This window comes from Esox lucius, chromosome 23 (assembly GCF_011004845.1).
Source record: "Esox lucius isolate fEsoLuc1 chromosome 23, fEsoLuc1.pri, whole genome shotgun sequence".
NCBI lineage: Eukaryota > Metazoa > Chordata > Actinopteri > Esociformes > Esocidae > Esox > Esox lucius.
Genome location: NC_047591.1, coordinates 10,056,857 through 10,077,522, shown reverse-complemented (window position 1 = coordinate 10,077,522; position 20,666 = coordinate 10,056,857). Strand labels below are relative to the sequence as shown.

Genomic DNA, 20,666 nt, shown 5'->3' with positions numbered 1-20,666 from the left:
TACTATTTGGTTCCAGCGATCTAGCAAAAATAATTTAGCTGCTATAAGCCAATAAGCTTACACGAAATGTTTTTTCCCGTACAACAGCGCCACCTATGGGTCAAAGAAAACCGCGCTACAGAGTTAAGCTAGAATTGTTCTGCCTGATTTTAGAGACCTATGTTACATCAAAACATCACACATGGTGAGGGGCATGGGTTTTTGGAAACAGCATATCGCTTGTTTTAGCGCTACCATGTTGCCAAATGGCAAGGCGTTGCAGGCCAAAATTAGTTTTCTGAAGAATAACAATAACCAACACTAATAAATAAAATGCTGATGAAACCATAACTATTTTTTTGTTTGAAAGCAGCATGAAGGGCACTTTGCAGTCCAGCAAACAGTTAACAGTATGGTGCTGTAGACTGTCAAATTTTCTTTCTGGCACTGTAACTTCATTCCCCCTGGCACAGAGGGACCTTGTGTTGACTGGACAGACTGGACAGACTGAAGTCAGTTAAAGAGGATTAACCGACCAGGAAAAACCTGATCCTGGAATAGGCCACTAGCAGCAACAGTTCAGAGGGATGGTAGTAAATGGTGATAATAATGATTATAATACATTAACAGGTCATTTCATTTGTTTTTGTGTATTAAACAAATTTTTTTCCACTTACTGCATGATGCCTTATGTACAACCCTGTTACCCAAAAGCTTTTTTGTGTTGCTGGCATCAAATGCAAAGTGAACATATATTTTTCAAGAAACAATAACAGTTTTAATCAGTTTTAACATTTGATATTATATCTTTGTGCTATTTTCAATTGAATATAGGATTTAAATGATTTGCACTTCAGTGCATTCTGTTTTTATGTACATTCCACTCAGTGTCCCAACTCTTTTGGAAATGGGATTGTGGAATTATATGTAGGGTTCATGCGTTTTTCAGCAAACATTTAAATTTTGTCTCATTTGTGTCATAACTGAACCACTCAACACTGATGGGAATGTCTACTGAGCGCCTTGATTTCACGTAATGGATAGATTATGGACAAGTGCTTTGCCTTTGTGTTTTCAAATTGGTTATTGCTGCATCAATCTTTGTTGCCATGTTTATAAAACTCTGCTAGGGGTGCAAAAACGTATTAATTGTGTAGATCATTAGAAAGTCAATTCATTATATGTTTATTATCAAAAAAAGGGTGAAAAGTGGCAAAGACTACACCTACGGAAAGCCTGTCAAAGACTACACCTACGGAAAGCCTGTCAAAGACTACACCTATGGAAAGCCTGTCAAAGACTACACCTATGGAAAGCCTGTCAAAGACTACACTGATGGGATGTTGTGTACAACCTATGTCGTCTAAAGTATAGGAAAAGCATACAGTGAAGAGGTAAAAAGGGACCACAAAATGCACAGGAGTGTGAACGTGATGCATGAGCACCTGAAAGGAGAACACATTGGAGCCATTTTGACAAAGGAGGGTCAGCACAATCTTAAACAAGTGTGTCATTATCAGATTTTTAGCGAGCTTGTTACAGTTAAGCATTATAGTATGACCTGCGTTTTTTGAATTGCGAACCTCCAACGAATGGTTGAGTTAAGTGTTCATTCATTTTTGGAAAAAGTGTGCAGTATATATTTAAAATGTCTGAAACGAGAGATTGTGGTGGGCTTAATAGGTATTCTTACCCCATTGGGGAGTTTTTCGTGTTCATGTCATGAGGTCGGAAAAAAGAATCTGTCCTACAATAATCGGATGTTTCATGTTAACACTATAGCAACACATTAACCAGAGTTCTGCTCAGCCTTAGTCTTTGAACTCCCTCCTGCTGATGTCTGGTGTTCTACCCTTTCATTTTCCATCAGCAGAAAAAGAGAGGGACAAAGAGAGGAGTACGAGAGAGAGAAGCATGGAGAGAAAAGGAGAAAAGACAGCATTGTGATGTTGCCTGTATAGAGTACTAGCTCCCTGTGGTCTCCTGACCACTGGAGACAGGTTTTACACATTAGAGGAGAAGAGAGTAATATTTTGAAGGAAGGGAGGACAGGGTGTTGGTAGGGAGAGAGGAGAGAGGAGAGGAGATGAATGAAGGGAGTAGGGGGGATTAGTTGTGGAGAGGGCAGAAGGAAAGAGAGCAGGGCCATTTAATAGAATAGAGTTTAGGCAAGTGTCAGGTCTGAGCTTCAACAACATGTTGTTCCCAGCTGTGAGTCTTTGTAAATAGGCTGGGAGATGAATATTGCATTATTACAAAGTAATATACTGTATTTAAGATAAAATTCTCCTCGGTCCATTTTATTTTGAGCCATAGCACTTTTGTTAGTAGAGTCAGTTTTCTGAAAAATTCGGTGTTACAAATGTAGAGGCAGAGGCCATTTCTATGTTCCATGATGCTGCAGACAGGTGGTTTCCAGGTACGCCACACCTTGTCCTGCTGAGCTAAGAGAGAGAGAGAGGAAGACAGAGGGCAAAGCAGAGCTGCATTCTGGGAGTGAGTACCATCTAGGCCACAATGGCCTTAATTGAGTGCTCTACTTCCTGGCTCCTGGCATTGTCCTCTTTCTGGCTTTGCAGTTCTTTTTCCCTCTCTCCCTCTCTTTTGCTCTTGCCCTGTCTTACTCTCTCTTTCACGCTTTCTCTCTTTTGCTGCCTCTCTCTGTGTCTCTCTGTCCCTCCCTTTTCTATATGCATGTGTGTGTGTGCGTGTGCCTTCTGGTGGATTAAGGGTAGACTGTAATCAGGCTTCTTCATTATCGAAAGAGACAGGGATTAACCCTCCATCCCCTGTTCTATCTATTCCTCCATCCCTCTATTTTGCCCCCTCCATCCCTTTTTCCTAATCATTCTTTCTTCGCTCTTTCAATCTGCCCCTGTCACTCCCTCTCTCTTTTCTCCTCCATCATCTGTTCTTCGTCCTTTGCCGCAGATTTTTTCAAGGATGGTTCTTTTCTTCTTGTTGTTGTTGTATGTGACACCCAGTGTGTGACCTTATTAGATCCAGAGCTTCAATCCTAGATTAAGTTTGAATGGACTAATCTCAATATGTCTTGGTGGTGTCATTACATCACCGTGAGCTTGTTGTTCCCCAGCCAAACAATTGGAAGGGGGACAATGTAAAGCGTTCCGTCTGTTCGTTCGTGCACATGTGTCTGAGGCGATTTCTCTGGCCCTTCTAAGCATATTTGATAAAAAAAATTGGGTGCTGATTTTCAAAATGACGTTGATTGACCCATGCAGAGACCTAAAAAGTGCATTTACACATGTGCATGCATGGTTGTATATTGTACACAGAACATTTGCTTGTCAAACCAAGCTGCTGCGTGGCTCATTGGTCAGAGTAACTCTCTCTGTATCCAAAGGCTATGAGTTTGCAGCCTGATTGAAACTATACTTTGTGTTTTATTAAAATGTGCCCACTCATTCAAAAGAACCCTGTCATTTATTTACTTGTAAACTAGTCTGTATAACTCAGGTTGACGTAAAAGCATTTCCCCAGGAATCTGACTGAGATTAAATGCTTACTAGGCTGCTATGGAGAATCACCATTACCACTGAACAGTGGTGATGTTTTTTGTTACACCGTGCTATTCAGTTCAGTTTGGTAAGGTGGCACATTGTGACTAAACCTGGGTGGATGATGTGTCTTACTGTTGAGAGGCTGGCATTTTCAAAATTACATTTACCGACCCAAGCATAGACATAATAAATCCATAAACACCTGTGCTTGCACGCTTGTATAGGGAAAACTCAATTACCGCACCCAGCTTGGCCGAGCCCTGTGGTCAGCACAACTCTGTATTCACTCAGAAAGACCTTAATACATCCCCATGAAACAGATAGAGATCAGTGGTTAGGCTAGCACTACGGCTTAAATGGGGGACCGCATCTTTACTGAGGCCTTGTTCCTATTCCATTTTATAGGAAGCCGAAAGGGGTGTACATCAACAACCTACATGAAGCCTACAATTCACGCCCCCTTAACGGACGTTCCATGATGTGGAAATGGCCTGAGGCTCACTGATCATAAACACTAGTCCATTATCAGATCAGGAGAGCCCTATTTTAAGACATCCAACTGCTGGTCTGGTGTAATGGGATTGGTATGAGGCTGCGTAGGCTGGGTGGTTGGGTGGCATCTGGTTTATTACGGCTAGTGGGCCTTACATACATTAGTCTGTGTGGATGTGTAGAAAACCTGTCATACCAAAATACGTTTGTGACGTTACACCTCGTGACTTTGTTTCTAAGACACCGTTTCATAAGCAGTCATTCACCTGTTTATGTGAGCGTGCTGGTGTATGTTTCATAATAGTCTAGACTTCGGATACTGCGCGCACACACGCACACACACACACACTCATAGCTCTATGTAAACGTCTCCAGGCTCATGCTGTGCAATCTGCTGAGACAGATGAGACAGATGAGAGGAGCTCGCGGGGAGAAACTCTTAATTGGCCACCAAATGAATGTCACAGCCGTGTCAGATCAGGAGCATGACATGATAGAACCCCATGCTAAGTGGTGCCTCTGTGTCTTCTGGGATGGTTCTGAAGCCCACTCTGAAACAGTGTGGACTGGTCTTGTTTACTGGCGCCAAAAAGGCTACAGCAACGCACCTTTAAGAGAGCTTCGGTGTTGTGGTGTGTGTAAAAAGATGTGTATGTACGTAGACAGAGAGAGAGATTCCACACACACACACACACACACAAACCACATTCTAACAATGCAGTTGCGGGGCATTCACAACTGATTTAGTCACCAATCCCTGCAATGTAAAATGATGCAAACCTAAACTGTCAGCGTATCACAGAAATAATCACGTCTGGTTCTGGCTGGAGTCAGACTGCCTGGGATTGGACCGGAATTGAAGACTAGGCCCGTGCGCGGGTTCCCAGGAGATCCACCGGCTTGGATGGATTAATCCGGGCCACAGAGGATTAGGCAGGCACTCTATTGATCAGGCTGTCCTTCCACACGGTCTACCAGAGGCTTGTTGGTGGAGGACCCTGTATGGTTACTGAACCATATCTGACACGACAGGGAACATCCATTATGTATCAGACGGGACAGTTAAAACGACCCGCATGTGGTAGCATCGTAACGGCAAAGTGTGGAGACGGAGAGGAACATGATACAGGCAGGCGTCGACCTGGCGGAGTGACGGATTCTAAAATGGATAGTGTGTTTGTGGGTGTGCGTCTTCACCTGTGTGTTCACGCACATGTTAGTTGGGGAGTAGCTCAGCAGCCGTAGGTCTGTCATTCTCTACTGTGCTTGTTTTTATTTTCTGGGTTCGGCAGGGGTTTGTGCGTGTGTGTGTGCGTGTGTGTGTGCGTGCATCGACAGTCACATCTCAGGAACTCATGATGACCAGCAAACACATTTCTCAAAATGGAGGACAGCGTAGCTGTTAAAGTGAGACCTTAGTGATGGCATCAGTTTGAATACACATCAACTTATAACCTTCCGTAAAAGGTTAATGACATTTTTGAGAATCTAGATACCTCCAGGCTATACACTGATGGCTTTGAGCCCAGGTTCCATCAATTACATGAGGATTAAAGACACCTACCAGATGGCAGTTTCAGACATAATTTAAATTTTTCCTGTCCTACAGTGAATATTCTCCTTTGGTTTTACCTCTGAACACTGGAATAAGCAGCTAATACATATTCAAGAGCTGGGGCGTGAATGGTTTGGTTAATTCCTGTCAGAGCAATATAGCTAGCTTACAAAATTATCTAGTTATTAAAAGTTATTTGAGCACCATTTCAGTTAAATCAGTCATTTTAAAATGCCATTATTCCATAACAGCCAAGTGACTAAAATGTTAAATGCAATGCATTCACTAAATTGCTGTCATATTTTGACAGGCTTTTGAAAAATCTCGACCAGCTGTTAACATAAGTGAACAGAATGTGTGGAATTTGAAGCCCAAAAAATGCCTGCTATTTCTTAAAGTATATGCTCTGAACATGTTAGCGCAACATCCTTTAGAACAGGTGAAAATACAGAAGTGTAGCTTCACCACTCATGTAGAACCCTGTCAGGAGATTGTGGTGCATATTGGCTTTCTTAATACGGAAAAAATATATTCTCTTTGCCGCCAGAAATAAATTGATTACTTGCACGTTTGTGGAAGTGACCCTTGTGGTCTGTACGGTGATGTCGGATGGATGTCACTAGCAACATGCAGACTCAAACACGGGTACATTTTTATATAGAAGACCATTTTAGATCTACCTTTGTATGCATCCTCTCATCTTGCGCCAAAGGAAAACATGCATAATCAGATCCAAATCTGGGTTTTTGCTAACAGTCCCTCAAACGTGAACTGTGTTCGGAAGAGAAAACCTAGTATTCAGCCCTAAGGTTTTGGAATTCTCTCCAAACCCATCTGAAACAGCAAGAGTGAACAATTCCAACCTAGAACATGTTTACTGAGACATTTAGATGCTTTCAGTTGTCACCTGATGTCACTAGTTGCTTTGCAATATGCTATCCAATATGGCAAGACGCATATTGTGTTACTTCACACATACCAACACACAGTACACTCATGTGCCTGTATGCACACAGATACATTCGATGTGTGTTTTTTTTCATGCTGGCCGTGTCGTCTGACTGGGGCTGTCTGTTTTGTTGATGTTTCTTACATGTTTTATCCCAGTAGCTCTTGTGCCTCTTACCAGGCTGTTATTGTAGAAAACTGTTTGTTCCTAAATGATTTGCCCGATTTAAATAAAAGCACAAAAAAGCTTAAGGGCATGGTCTTTCAGTGGGAAAAAAAGTTGACTTTAAACGCAACAGCCTTGACAGGAAGTGACCTTATAGAGGGTGTCTGTCAAATTATATGAACATAGAAAATATTGATAGCACAAAAACAGTATAGAATAGTTAGAATAGTGAGTGTTTGGAGGTATTTGAGAACTTAAGAGAGAGATTCTCCCTGTAATTCTCTAATGTTGTCAGTTTTTGCCGTCACAATAACATAACCATTGACCGTATGCGTTTCCATAGACATGGACATGAAGGGAAGTCCGAAGTTGTGTCCTAATATGGTGTTCGGCCACCATGAGGCACCTTGGCATGAACGCAGCCAGTGTCCGGACATGTGGCTACACCATTCCTCCAAGGTATATTCCATCTTTTAGTCGTTGCTGACCATGGCAGAAAACAATGCAGTTTCAGACACTGCCTCAGATTCCTCCTAATGTGTTCATTTGGGTTGAGATCTGGTCACTGAGACGGCCGTGGCTTATCATGAAACATCAACAGCAGCCTTTGAAGCAGCCTTTGCCAAACTTGCCCCAGGAACACAGCTTCTGTCAAAGCTGCTGAGATCTCTTCTCTTGAGCCACTGTAGTCAAAATAATGGAGTACAGGCATCTGCCCATTATTCACAGTTTGTCATCTGATGATATCAAATAGCAAAGATCTATGCATATTCAGTCAGTCAGTTGGTTAATGATTAGAGACTGGAGTGGAATCAGTGGATTGGGAAACTCGTCTGAGAATAACTTCACAACTCCAAGAAAGATCAAGGTCAAAGTAACATTTGGTTGCATTCAGTGTAATATTTTCCATGGCATCAATTTCAAGCACACACAAGCAGACAGGATTGATGATGTCTTTGTGGGCCTGTCTGTCTGTCCTTGTGTCTGTGTGTGTGTGTGTGTCTGTGTGTGTGTTTGCCTTTTCATTTCAGGCATTGATTTTTTTTCTTCTGTTATACTACCATTCAACCGGAATGTTGGATCAGCGCACAAAGTCCCACTCACTGGGGCAGGTGGCCAAGCAGCCTGAGGGAGTCACTAGAGCGAGACAGAGTCCCTCCCGACTCTGCGTCCCTCTCTGGGGTGATGCAGGCCAGTGTGCGCCACTCCAGGAGCACCCAGCAAGTTGCACAGTGAAGGCTCAAAACTAAACTGTGATGGGAGGCGTACGCACTTTGGCAGTTCATAGCTATTGGTGTGTAGTAGTGTGTCTTGATTGATGATCCGCTTGTGTGTGTGTGTGTGTGTGTTTCTAATAGCTGGCCCAACTGTCACGGCTAGCATTGCCCTTGAACAAAACACAAGGCTACGCTCTGACTGGCTCTGTCCGGCCAACTAGAAATGCTGATATCACATACATAATGCGGTCTTGGCAACAACCATGGTTGCAGTAATGCTCAGAATGCACACACATATACACACACATCGCCTAGCCTCTATAACTATCTGTCTGAATGGGAGAATGTAAAGGAAGAGAGACCAAGGAGTCATTAAGGGGAGATGGAAAGATGTGGTGGTTCCCAGATGATACACAAAACCCTGACCTACCCTGACCTACCCTGACCTTCCCTGACCTTCCCTGCCCGCTCAGAGCGCCACAACCACTCTATATGAGAGAGTGTGTGTGCGCCACTGCGTCCGCCTCATCCATTTGATCAGAGCACTCTCATCAACGCTGTTGTTTGGCGTGCCGCAGATCGCGGTTCCCTCCGCCGCCTGTCCTTCTGATTAGCCTGCAGCCTGACACAGAGATGACAGACACGCTGACACACGCGCACACAGAAGTGCAGTGTACTCGGAAAGACAGGACCCCGAAGCCAGCCAGGGTCATAAACGTACAGTGGCGCCTCCCATTCCCATATCACACACAGCAGTGTGGGTGGATGAGAGCCGGCATGCCTATGTGTGTATGTATGTACGCACACTGATCAGCCAAAACATCATGACCACTGACAGGTGAAGTGAATAACCCTGATAATCTCTTTATCATGGCACCTGTCAGTGGGTGGGATGTGTTAGGCAGCCAGTGAACATTCTGTCTTCAAAGTTGGTGTGTTAGAGAAAAGAATTTGGCAAGTGTAAGGATCTGAGCGACTTTGACAAGGGCCAAATTATGAACCTAGACGACTGGGTCAGAGCATCTCCAAAACTGCAGCCCTCGTGGGGTGTTTCCGGTCTGCAGTGGTCAGTACCGATCAATAGTGTTTTAAGGAAGGAGAAGTGCTGAACCGGCGACAGGGACATGGGCGGCCAAGGCTCATTGATGCCCGTAGGGAGTGAAGGCTGGCCCGTGTGGTCTGATCCCACAGACGAGCTACTGTACAAATTGCTGAAAAAGTTAATGCTGGTACTGATAGAAAGGTGACAGAACACACAGTGAATCACAGTTTGTTTCATATGAGGCTGCATGTCCACAGACCAGTCAGGGTGCCCATGCTGACGCCTGTCCACTGCCAAAAGCACTTACAATGGGCATGTGAGTATCAGAACTGGACCACAGAGCAATGGAAGAGGGTGGCTTGGTCTGATGAATCATGTTTCTTTTTACATCATGTGGATGGCTGTGTGTGTGTGTCGCTTACCTGGAGAACACATGGCACCAGGATGCACTATGGGAACGAGGCAAGCCGGCGGAGGCAGTGTGATGCTTTGGGCAATGTTCTGCTGGGAAACCTTGGGTCCTGCCATTAATGTGGATGTTACTTTGACACGTATAGTCAAAGTGTTGACTTGGCCTCCAAATTCCCCAGATCTCAATCCAATCGAGCATCTGTGGGATGTGCTGGACAAACAAGTCCGATCCATGGAGGCCCCACCTCGCAACTTACAGAACTTGAAGGATCTGCTGCTAACATCTTGGTGCCAGATATCCTAGCACACCTTCCAAGGTCTAGCAGAGTCCATGCCTCGATGGGTCTGGGCTAGTTTGGCAACCAAAGGGGGACCTACACAGTATTAGGCAGGTGTTCATAATGGTATAGCTGATTGGTGTATATATGTATTTATAATATGTGTGTGTGTGTGTGTGTGTGTGTGTTTGTTTGAATTGCGACCAGCATCTCCTAAACATCTACATAATGGCCTTGTTGGCATAATTGAGAGCAGTTGTTAGCTATGACAGAGCAACAGGCTTCTGTTTGGTTTTAATTGGGGCTTTTGTTGGAGCTGCGAGTACGGAACGCACAAGACAGCATCCTGCTAACCTGCACCCCTGAGCACCCCTTCTCCCTCCCACTCCATTTAGTCTGCACTCCCCCTCACCCCCTCCCTTACGCGGTCTTCTCCTTTAATGAGGATCCTCTGTGCTGAAGATGTCCTAGATGATCACTGACTATGCTAACAGACTGACAGTTGCGTTCTTGGGGTCCTTCCAATCTGCTTCTGCTTGGCTGCTAAAGGCCGGCAACCTCCAAATAAGGGACAAACAAACTGAGAGTTCTTTGGGTGTCCCTAAAATACCCAGAAACAGCAGGCTAGCATCATAATCACAATCCCCAAAACTGAGATTAAACACCCAGATTACCAGGGCCTATCATATTAACTTAATCTCCAATCTCCTTGGCCTGCATTGTCCTCCCAGCAGAACATGTCCTGTTCCAAATGTCCCCATCCACAAATCACTGAACTTTCTGACTGCCAATGCGACCAAATACTTCTCTCCGTTAAAGACAAAGACACCGGCCCCTCTCATGGCGTGAACCACAACTGAGATCCTTATCCTCATCTACAACCCCCAGAAACTGAGGTGATGTCATGACAGTGAGTGGAGAGAGGATGGGCGGACATATTTAACTGTGAATGATAAGCTCTTCAGCAAAGTGAGTCGGTATGTGGTGTGTTGAAGAGCAGCGATGAGGAGCCAGAGGCCTGCTGCTGTTGATTTAGATGCCATGTTTAGATGTAGAGCCAGAGGCTTGGTGTTCTGTGTATGCCAGTGTGTTTAACCAGGAAAAAGACCCAGGCTCCAACCACACGAGCGCATTCAACGCTGTAGTCGTCAATGCCTTGTTGCCAGGCGCAGGGGTTTAACTACTGTTGCCACGGCAGCAAATCATTGCCAACAATTTTAATGTTTTGTAATCCTACTCTTTGAGGATTAAATGTTTTAATTAATGTTTTGTATTAATACTCCTTGAGAAAAACACAGATGTACCACCAGGAGTTTTCTGTGAGTGTCTGTGAAAGATCTGTGTGTGAAACGAGTGTGTATGTGTGTGAATACAGTGTCTCTCATATTGAAATGGATTCGAGGGATTCTTAAGTGCAGTTCTTCCAACAGATATTGTGCTAATAGTGGAAGATAGAGAAGGCCACTGTAGTTAATTACACTATAGAATAAAGTGAAGCTAATCAGCTACTTGTTCTATGCACCCAGAAAAGAAATACCTAAAAGAAAACGTATTAGAGAAAGCATGGATACTAGCCTTTGAGATGCTTTGTAATTGAATAAATGCTATGGATTCTTATTCCATTGTGGTCTATGTGGCCTCTCTCTGTCTTTAGCCTAGTGACAGTAGTGACAGGTGACTGATCGACATGATACTGATACACCACTTAGGGATATTCATGACCTCTGTTAGTGTGTTTGTGTTAGTGTGTGTGTGTAGGAGTGAGGACTGGGAAGCTGAAGGAATAGGAATAGTTGGTCGATTAGAAATTCAAATAAAACGCTGGCATGAAGTAAAACCCATTGGAAATGACTTCATCTTCTGAATCAACATTGCAGTTCAAATACAGCTAAATCACAGCAGGGTGGAAATGAACAGTCAGGGAATATCAGTCAATCTCATTTCGCTAACATCATGCTATAAAGTCTGGCAAAAACAAGGCAATGTTTTTGCTTTCCTTGCTTCTTGATGTTAGCAACGAACACAGTGGTGTTGCTAGGGGGCCTCATAGACTAACAGACTAAGTGATTTATGTTGTATTGATGATTAGAAACAGCAGCTTGAAGCTGCCTTCAAAAACTGCATGGGCCAGTAGATACATCCTTGCGGGGCTGGTGGGGTGACAGACACAGAGATAGGAAAAGAAGGGGAAAAAAACAACAGACAGCAAGGGAGATGGAAACATTTGAAGAAAAGTCGAGAGCGACAGCAAGATTATAAGATGGAAAAACAAAAGGAGAGGGAGATGGAAAGAAACATGATGTAGAGGGGTACCAAACAGATGAAGATGTTCAGGGGAAATATTTAGATTAGATTGGATTAGATTCTACTTTATTGTCATTGAACAGTACGAGTGCAGTACAACAAAATGCAGTTAGCATCTAACCAGAAGTGGAAGAGGGCAGGACATTTACAAGTATTAGGTAAAGTGTATGTTACAAGTGGAATGTATAAATGTGCAATGAAGACTAATACAGTGCAAATGGCAATTCTTAATGGGCAGTGAATGCAAATAGGGGATATATATTAAGTATATGTATGTACAAGTGGGAAATGAATAGTTGTGCGATGAGGCAAATGCAAGTACAAATGGCAATTCTGACTGTGCAATCGAGCAAGATGGAGGTGTAAGATAGTCTGTGCAACTGAAATTCAGGGATAGCATCAATGAGGTTACCTGATAGTAGGAGGGCAAACAGTTTGTGGCCTGGATGTGAAGGGTCTCTGAGGATGCCGCATGCCCTATGCAGAAACTGCTTGTGCTGGAGGTCTATGATGGCTGGGAGCTGAGAACCAGTGATGTGCTGGGCGGTTTTCACCACCCGTTGCAGGGCCTTCCGGCTGGCCATGGAGCAAACCACCAAACCACACTGTGGCGCAGTTAGCCAGAACGCTCTCGATTGTGGAGCGGTAGAAGTTCACAAGGATCTGGGAAGAAAGCAGGATGTGGATGGAAAGAAACATGACGTGGAGAAGGGGAATCAAAGAGAGAAAGATGTTCAGGGGAAAGAAGTATGCGTATGGAAAGCGTTCAGCCCTTTGACAGCCCAGAAGGACAGCGGTGCTGTCTTATTACTCTCCTCCTCCTGGGTCTTTCCATACCAGTGAACACAGTCAACGCAGAGGAGCAGAACAGACAGCGGGCAAGATAACATGAGAGAGCGCGATGGACAGAGAAAGGAAAAAAGGAAAAAAATTAAGATAGGAATAGTTGACAGAGCAGAGAGCGAGAGAGAGAGAGAGAGAGAGAGAGAGAGAGAGAGAGAGAGCTGTTCAAAGAAGAGAGGGTGACGGAAAGAAATATAGCAGAGGAGAATGGAGAGAGTCAAGATAGGAATGATGAGTGTTCATACCGACAACTTGTGGATGTTTAATTCACTGGAAAATGTCAGGAAGCGTGGATGTCGAAAAGAGACAGCCCGCTGCATTTTGTTTCCACCACTACATGAGAAGAACATGAAAGAGGTTCAGTAGCTCAGGGACCTTGAGATCCTCACTGTTCTCTCTCCACGTTCTTCCTGACAGCCTGGACTTAAAAAACATATTTATAAGTCAGTGGAAAGTAAACATGGGAAAAATATATATTCATTTTTAACAAATTTGCAAGTCATACAAATGGTGAGGGTTTTAAACATCAAAGGCCGTAATATCAAGCGTAATATATTCCCCTGTATTTACATATATACAGTACCATGGAAACCAGTGGTTAACCTATGGGTTGTAGCCCGCAGAGGACTGGCTGTTAGGAACATAAGAGTCAGTCAACCACAAAGCAACCACAGAGTAAATATTGTGTGCGCGTGTGTGTGTGTGTGTGTGTGTGTGTGTGTGTGGTTGATTCAGCCAGCCAGAGGCTCTGTGATCCCAGGGAGGTTTTACAGGTAGGTGACTCAGCAATTGATCTTTATCATGACCTTGCAGGTGTCCGTTTTACTGAAAGAGAGCAGGAATAACCCAGCAACAGCATTCCCCGTGCTGCGCCGGGTTTCCTTTATAGCAGGCTCACACACACACACACACAAACAAATAGCTTAGGGACCTCTCGGCATTACACTCAGCTTACTGGCTGTACATATACCTGCTGAGAGGAACGTTGTCACACCCCCACCCACGTTCTGCTAACCGGGAGAGTGAACGCAGTGACACCACCACCTGCTAGCACACCGCACGTTGTCAGAGAAAGGCCGGGGCTAAATGGAGACTGCCTGTCAATCATACACAGACAGGCTGCTCGTTTCCAGATAGCCTATTAGCTTGCTAGCTTGATAATGCTCACACGTAATTAGAAAGCGAAGGAACATAAATGTTCTCCCTCCCTTCAGTGCTTCTACACTTTCATCTGCCTTAAGAGGTTTCCATTGGTTAATGACGGGTCGTTCGTGAACGATTCTTTTTTTTAATGGTGAATCATGATTCGTCTCAGTAGTATCTTCAGATCTTCGACTCTCATTCACGGGAAGGAACGATGAACGATGATCCACGGCTTTTCGAATCTTGTTCACTGGAAGGAACGATGAACGATGATCCATGGCTCTTTCGCATCTCCGAATCTCGTTCTCTGGAATGAACGATGAAAAATGATCCACGGATCTTCAAATCTCATTCACCGGAAGGAATGATGTTCCAAGGATCTTTGAATCTTGTTCACCGCAAGGAACGATGAACAAAATAAATAGTGATCCATGGATCTTAGGCACTTTGGATCACTTGAGAATGATGGAAGGCGAAAGACTAATGAGGAAACACATCTTTCAATCTTTCTGATCTCCAAGTATCTCATTTATTTTCATCCTTAATGTTCCAAAGTAAGAAACGTTAGCTACAACAAATATTAGGACAGTAGGCTGTTATTCAGCTGTCATGTGATTATTATGTACAGTGTATATAAAAAGTCTACACACCCCTGTTAAAATGCCAGGTTCTTGTGATGTAGAAGATGAGACAAAGATAAATCCTGTCAGAACTTGCATAAGTGTGCACACCCTTATGCTAATACTTTGTTGAAGCACCTTTTGATTTTATTACAGCACTTTTTGGGTTGAAGTCTATTAGCATGGCACATCTTGATGTGGAAATATTTGCCCACTCTTCTTTGCAAAAGCGCTCCAAATCTGTCAGATTGCGAGGACATCTCGTGTGCACAGCCCTCTTCAGCTCACCCCACAGATGTTCAATTGGATTCAGGTCTGGGGTCTGGCTGGGCGATTACAAAACATTTATCTTCTTCTGGTGAAGCCATGCTTTTGTGGATTTGGATGTGTGCTTTGGGTCTTTGTCGTGCTGAAAGGTGAACTTCATCTTCTGCTTTCTAACAGACGCCTGAAGGTTTTGTGCCAAAATTTGGAACTGTTCATAATTCCCTCCACCCTGACTATAGCCCCGGTTCCAGCTGGAAAAAAACAGCCCCAAAGCTTGATGTTGCCACCACCATGCTTCACTGTGGGTATGGTGTTCTTTGGGTGATGTGCAGTGTTGTTTTTGCGCCAAAAATACAGCCAAAAAGTTCAACCTTGGTTTCATCAGACCATAACACATTTTCCAATGTGCTTTTGGAGGACTTGATGTTTGTTTTGGCAAACTTCAGCCGGGCTTGGCTTCCATCTTGCCACCCTACCCCATAGACCATTCATATGAAGAATACGGGAGATTGTTGTCACATGTAGCACACAGCCAGTACTTGCCAGAAATTCCTGCAGTTCCTTTAATGTTGCTGTAGGCCTCTTGGAAGCCTCCCTGACCAGTTTTCTTCTCGTCTTTTCATCAATTTTGGAGGGATGTCCAATTCTTGGTAATGCCTCTGTTGTGTCATATTTTCTCCACTTGATGATGACTTTCTTCATTGTGTTCCATGGCATATCTAATGCTTTGGACATTCTTTTGTACTCTTCTCCTGACTGATATCTTTCAACAATGAGATCCCTCTGCGGACCATGGCTTTTGCTCTGAGATGTAACTAAGAAAATGTCAGGAAAATCCTACTAGAACAGCTGAACTTTATTTGTGATTAATCAGAGTCACATTAAATGATGGCAGGTATGTAATGACTTGTATTTAGCATGAGTTTGAATGTGATTGGTTAATTCTGAGCACAGCCACATCCCCAGTTATAAGAGGGTGTGCACACTTATGCAACCAGGTTATTGTAAGGTTTTTATTTTTCATTTTTCCCCCTCGAAGATTTCAGTTTGTTTTTCAATTGAATTGTTCACATTATAGGTCACATTAAAAATGGAATAAGTTCTGTTCTGATTTATCTTTGTCTCATTCATTTTTATCACAAAAACCTTTTACTGGACGATTTTAAAAGATCCGGATCAGTGAAGTGAGTCAAACGTCCCATTACTGACTATACACTGTGCTATACACAAGGTCTCGATCAGGCATGCGCACACGTAGATATACATACGGCTACGTTAATTGTGGTCATGCGTCACTGTATTGTTCCATTAGGCTACATGGCAAACACATTAATAACTCATTAACATGCTAAAGAGCTTGACAGGAGATTCTAATCACTTTTCTGCTGATAGACACACACCACAAACAGGTGTTGTCGCGGATGTGGGCCGGGGCATAGTTTGGTCTGGCATACGGATTAAACATGCTTTATCTCCACTCCGCCGCTAGTTTCGAACTCATTTTAATTACCATTTTAATGTCCCATTAGAATAAGTCAAACACTCAGATCGCTCCATCATGTGCAAGCATGCACACTTGGGAATTCTACATGGGTCCTTGATGCATTGCTTTTCTCCTGGTGCTACGCTTATTTTGCCACATGAGAATTATTTTTGCCACATGAGCATTCAGGACAAAACCTTTTTGTCCTGAATGCTCATGTGGCAAAAATAATTCTATATAGCTGCAAAATCTCCATGTAAAATGAAAGTGCTACGGTAACCACATACTGTAGCAGTTTGAGAATGGAGGAGGGTTAAGAGGAGGGATCGGGGGTGGGGTGGTTGAGTGAGAGAAGAGCAATGAGACTTAGAGTAAAGAGGAGAGGGAGAAAGAAACCAGAGTCTTCAGTGGCTGAAAGTCCTCATCCTGTAAATCTTCAAACATGGGCCATTTAATCACCACTAACGAGAACCAATTTGTAGATTAGCTTCTTATTCTTTTCCTTTAAAAAAAAAAGTAATTTAACCAAATTCTCCTCCAACTCTCCATAGTAATACCTGACTCCTCCCCATCACCAGCTTCCATCTCTTATGTGAGCCGCAGTGTCTCTACATGGACACGTATTCTAAGGGATGCCATTATGTTGACTAGATGAGACCATTGAAAGGTCTGGTGTTTAGGGTCGGTCTTTCGAAGAGTCAGACACCGTGAGGCACAGTATGACTGGCAAGCTGGCTTAGGGGAGGTCTTTATTGCTTTGTATTTGCCAACGAGCCTGGCTAAACAGGTGAGAGAATAGTCAGACATCTTTGTTAGAAACATGACTCCATACAAAGCTTTGTGGACCTACGCGGACAGTTACATTGCTGCCATGTTGCCTTGCTTAGATCAAAGAGGTGTGAATTGCTCTGCAAATGATCTGGGAAGTGAAATTCGAGCTGTAGAACTGGCAAAAAAGGGCTTCTGTTGGCCCCAATGTTTTAAAATATATATTTCAAGCTGTGATCGTATGAATATTTAGTGAATCGATGTGGTTTGTACAGAGTGACAAACTGGAATGGAACACAGACACACACACCTTGGCACACATGTATAAACACACAACTCCTGGCTTGTCCTTCGCTGCCACATTTGTCTATCTAATTATCACTGCCTACATCTCATTCTCTCCATCCCAGCTCATTTTGAATTCCAATTTGTGTGTGTTTGTGAGTGTGGCTGCGTTGCTGGAGTTCAGTGGTGATGACATTTGTGTGTGTGTGTGTGGCTGCGTTGCTGGAGTTCAGTGGTGATGACATTAGTGTGTGTGTGTGTGTGTGTGTGGCTGCGTTGCTGGAGTTCAGTGGTGATGACATTAGTGGGTGTGTGTGTGTGCGTATGTGTGTGTGCGTGTGTGTGGCTGGCGTTGGTGTGGAGCTCGGCTATGATGACGTAGGTTCTGTGCTGTATAATTGTCCTTGTCCATGCTCTGCCATTATCAGCCCCTCTGGGGTGTGGAGTTATCTCTCTCACTCTCTCTTTCTCTCTCTCTCTCTCTCTCCCTTTCTCTCTCTGTCTCATATTGCATTGGGTCCAGTCACAGTGTGAATAGAGACAATACTGTGGTTCTGTTTGACTTAAACCGTAATTAATCAGACAGAATGTCTCAGCCAACCCAAACCAGTGGCCCGAGAGATGACATTCTCCACCTCTGTGTATGTTCGCCATTCCGCTCTCGGTCTTACCTAGTAGTACAAAGGAAAAGGCGTTCAGTCCAAATGTCATTATCGCAGCCAGCTTCTCTATTCAGACACCCGTTTTATTCTCTACACCTTAAAAGCCTTTTGGAAAAGTCTGAAGTAATGGGGTAAGAAGCCACAAACCAAAGTTGATTTTCTGAAGTAGAATAGTCTTTGAAAAGTGCTTGGCTTTCTACTGTTGTAGTCTCAGTACCACACAGGAAATGTTACAAACCAACCAACAGGTTTTTCAGCAGCATACCTTTTGTCAGTCTTCTTCGTCAGCTGTTGCCCTAATAACTAACACCTGCTCAGAGGATGCCAAGCATTGTGTCTTTCAGCTAAGCAAAGGCATATGATGGAATACAATTACAGCAGCCACTTCACTGCATGTAATTTAGAGGGTACAGATCATTCATGTTGGTGTCAGTTATTGTGGCACTATCACCTTGTAAGTGTATTGTAGTCATCTTGCATTTCTCCATTAATGTCTCCATTTATTTATCTTCGCTTTTTCCCTCTCTCTCTTTGTCCTTCTCTCTCTCTCCTCTCCAGGTCTATCTCCTCTCTTTACCAGTCTTACTGTTTCTCTCTGTCCATGTTTAATTCTCTCTTTTTTGCTCCTCTTGTTTTATATTTTAGATTGTTCAAAGTAGCCACCGTTAGCCTTGATGGCAGCTTTGCACACTCTTTGCATTCTCTCACCCAGCTTCATGAGGTAGTCACCTGGAATGCATTTCAATGAACAGGTGTGCCATGTTAATTTGTGCTTGTGGATAATAGTAATAGAAATACCCTTGAATGAGTAGGTGTGTTGAATCTTTTGACTGGTACATCAGACAACTGTGTGTCTGTGTGTGCTTCTACTGTTTGACAGCCTGTCTTTGGCTCGGTTGGAGAAATCACACCAGCGTTATTCAACTGGGCTGCCTGTTAACCAAGAGAACCTGCCACAGTGGATATCTGTCTGAGTGTAACACACACACACATTTACGTTTCACTATCCTTGTGGGGACCCAATAGAATATTCCCATTCAAAAAATTATAATCCCTAACCCTAATCTTTAACCCAAATTATAACTGTAACCTAACCATAACAAAGCCTTTTTCATCATGGAGTCTGTGACAATGTCATTTTCTTTATATTTGTAAAAAATGTTGGTCCTCATCAGTTTAGTAAAGAGTAAATGACTTGCTGTCCATGTAGTCCTCATTTAGTTTAATCCCAGTGCCTCTGGCACCTCGCTGACACAGTTAAACACTTGAGAAAATGCAAACTCATGATCTGCCTGACAACTTACGGCATTACGATACATTTGCCAAGACATATTGAAGGCGACTTGAGACGCTGGATTCTTTTGCTGTATAAACTTCCAGATATCGGTGGCTTGAGACGCAAGGCCCCCTGGAGGTTTGCGATTATAAAAAAATGTGCGTCTGAAATGTATCAGGTTTCTGTATAAAGTGCCCACGCATATCGCTGGATTGTCCCTCGGTTGACAAACGCGGTGGCCTGCTGCGTCACGAACACGCCAGGGTAAATTCAAACGCTACGTAAATGATAACTAAGATAAGTCTATCTAGCACGCACTGACACACACACTGCCTCTTCGTGTGCGAACACAGCTGGGCAGATATTCATTACACAATCTCTCTGCTCCTTGTCCAATAAAAAAAGTGTGATCGATTCCCAGCCAGTCGACCCGACCGTAGCCTTTCATCTGGGAGGTGGTCATGGCTGTACGGACTCTGTGAGTGCTACAGCTCCTTTACTGTGTGAATGCTTTCAGTGTGGTCTGTGTGGCACTGTAGCGCCACCATTCAGATTGCAGTGCCGGACATACAGCTCTTGTCGGGCTCAGTCCCACAAATGGACATTTCTGTCCCCCTTGATGAAACTGGGATGAGACTATGGATCTGTACCAGTCCGTCCATTTGTACTTTAGTCACACATTTACAGAATTAAATTGACCTGCTGAAGGGGGGGGGGTACTATATAAGCTTCTTTTATGACCCTTCCTCGGCTATGTATTTCTGTCTGACATCACCGTAATTAAAATTGTAGAAAACAAAGTATCAGATTATCAAGAACTGATTATTTAAGCCAATGAGGAATTATCAAAACACTGCTCTGGCACCACCCATCAGTTTTTGGGATCAATCAGAATGATTAGATCATTTTGTTCATTCTAGAAAATCCTCTTGGAAGTACTCAGATCCAAATTAATGGATATAAACAAGCTTTCATGTGTGGGGGATGAACAGACAACCAGTGATTCTTCTTTCATGGAGCCAATATAAAATTACAACACATAAATTAGCCGTAGTGGTATAGTAAGCCACTGAGATTTGCCCAAATCGAGACAACATGTTTATTCACTGTCCTTCCAGCATTTTTAATGAGAGGGCTGCTTACATGGATCAACAAATGTGTGTTTGTGTGTGTACCCATGCGCCAGGGGCTGGGGGACCAGCTGGCTCTCAGAGTCCAGGGAGAAGGCTGAAAGCTGGGTGACCTTGCCCTGGTTAAGGGGGGTTCCCCGGGGAAGATGATCAATCTGTGCGTGTGTACCCAGGTCATGTTTCCAGGAGAGTGGAATTAGGGAGCAGCAGATACAGAGTGGAGATCAGGTCAGACTTCTCTTTGAGGACAACCTGGACACACAGGAGGTGATAGCA

General features: G+C 43.7%; 1 protein-coding gene across 1 annotated transcript in view; it reads left to right on the top strand.

The window, feature by feature from the left end:
• camk1da (calcium/calmodulin-dependent protein kinase 1Da) overlaps positions 1 to 20,666 on the top strand; it is a 53,678-nt gene that overhangs the window by 1,633 nt on the left and 31,379 nt on the right. The window lies entirely within an intron of this gene.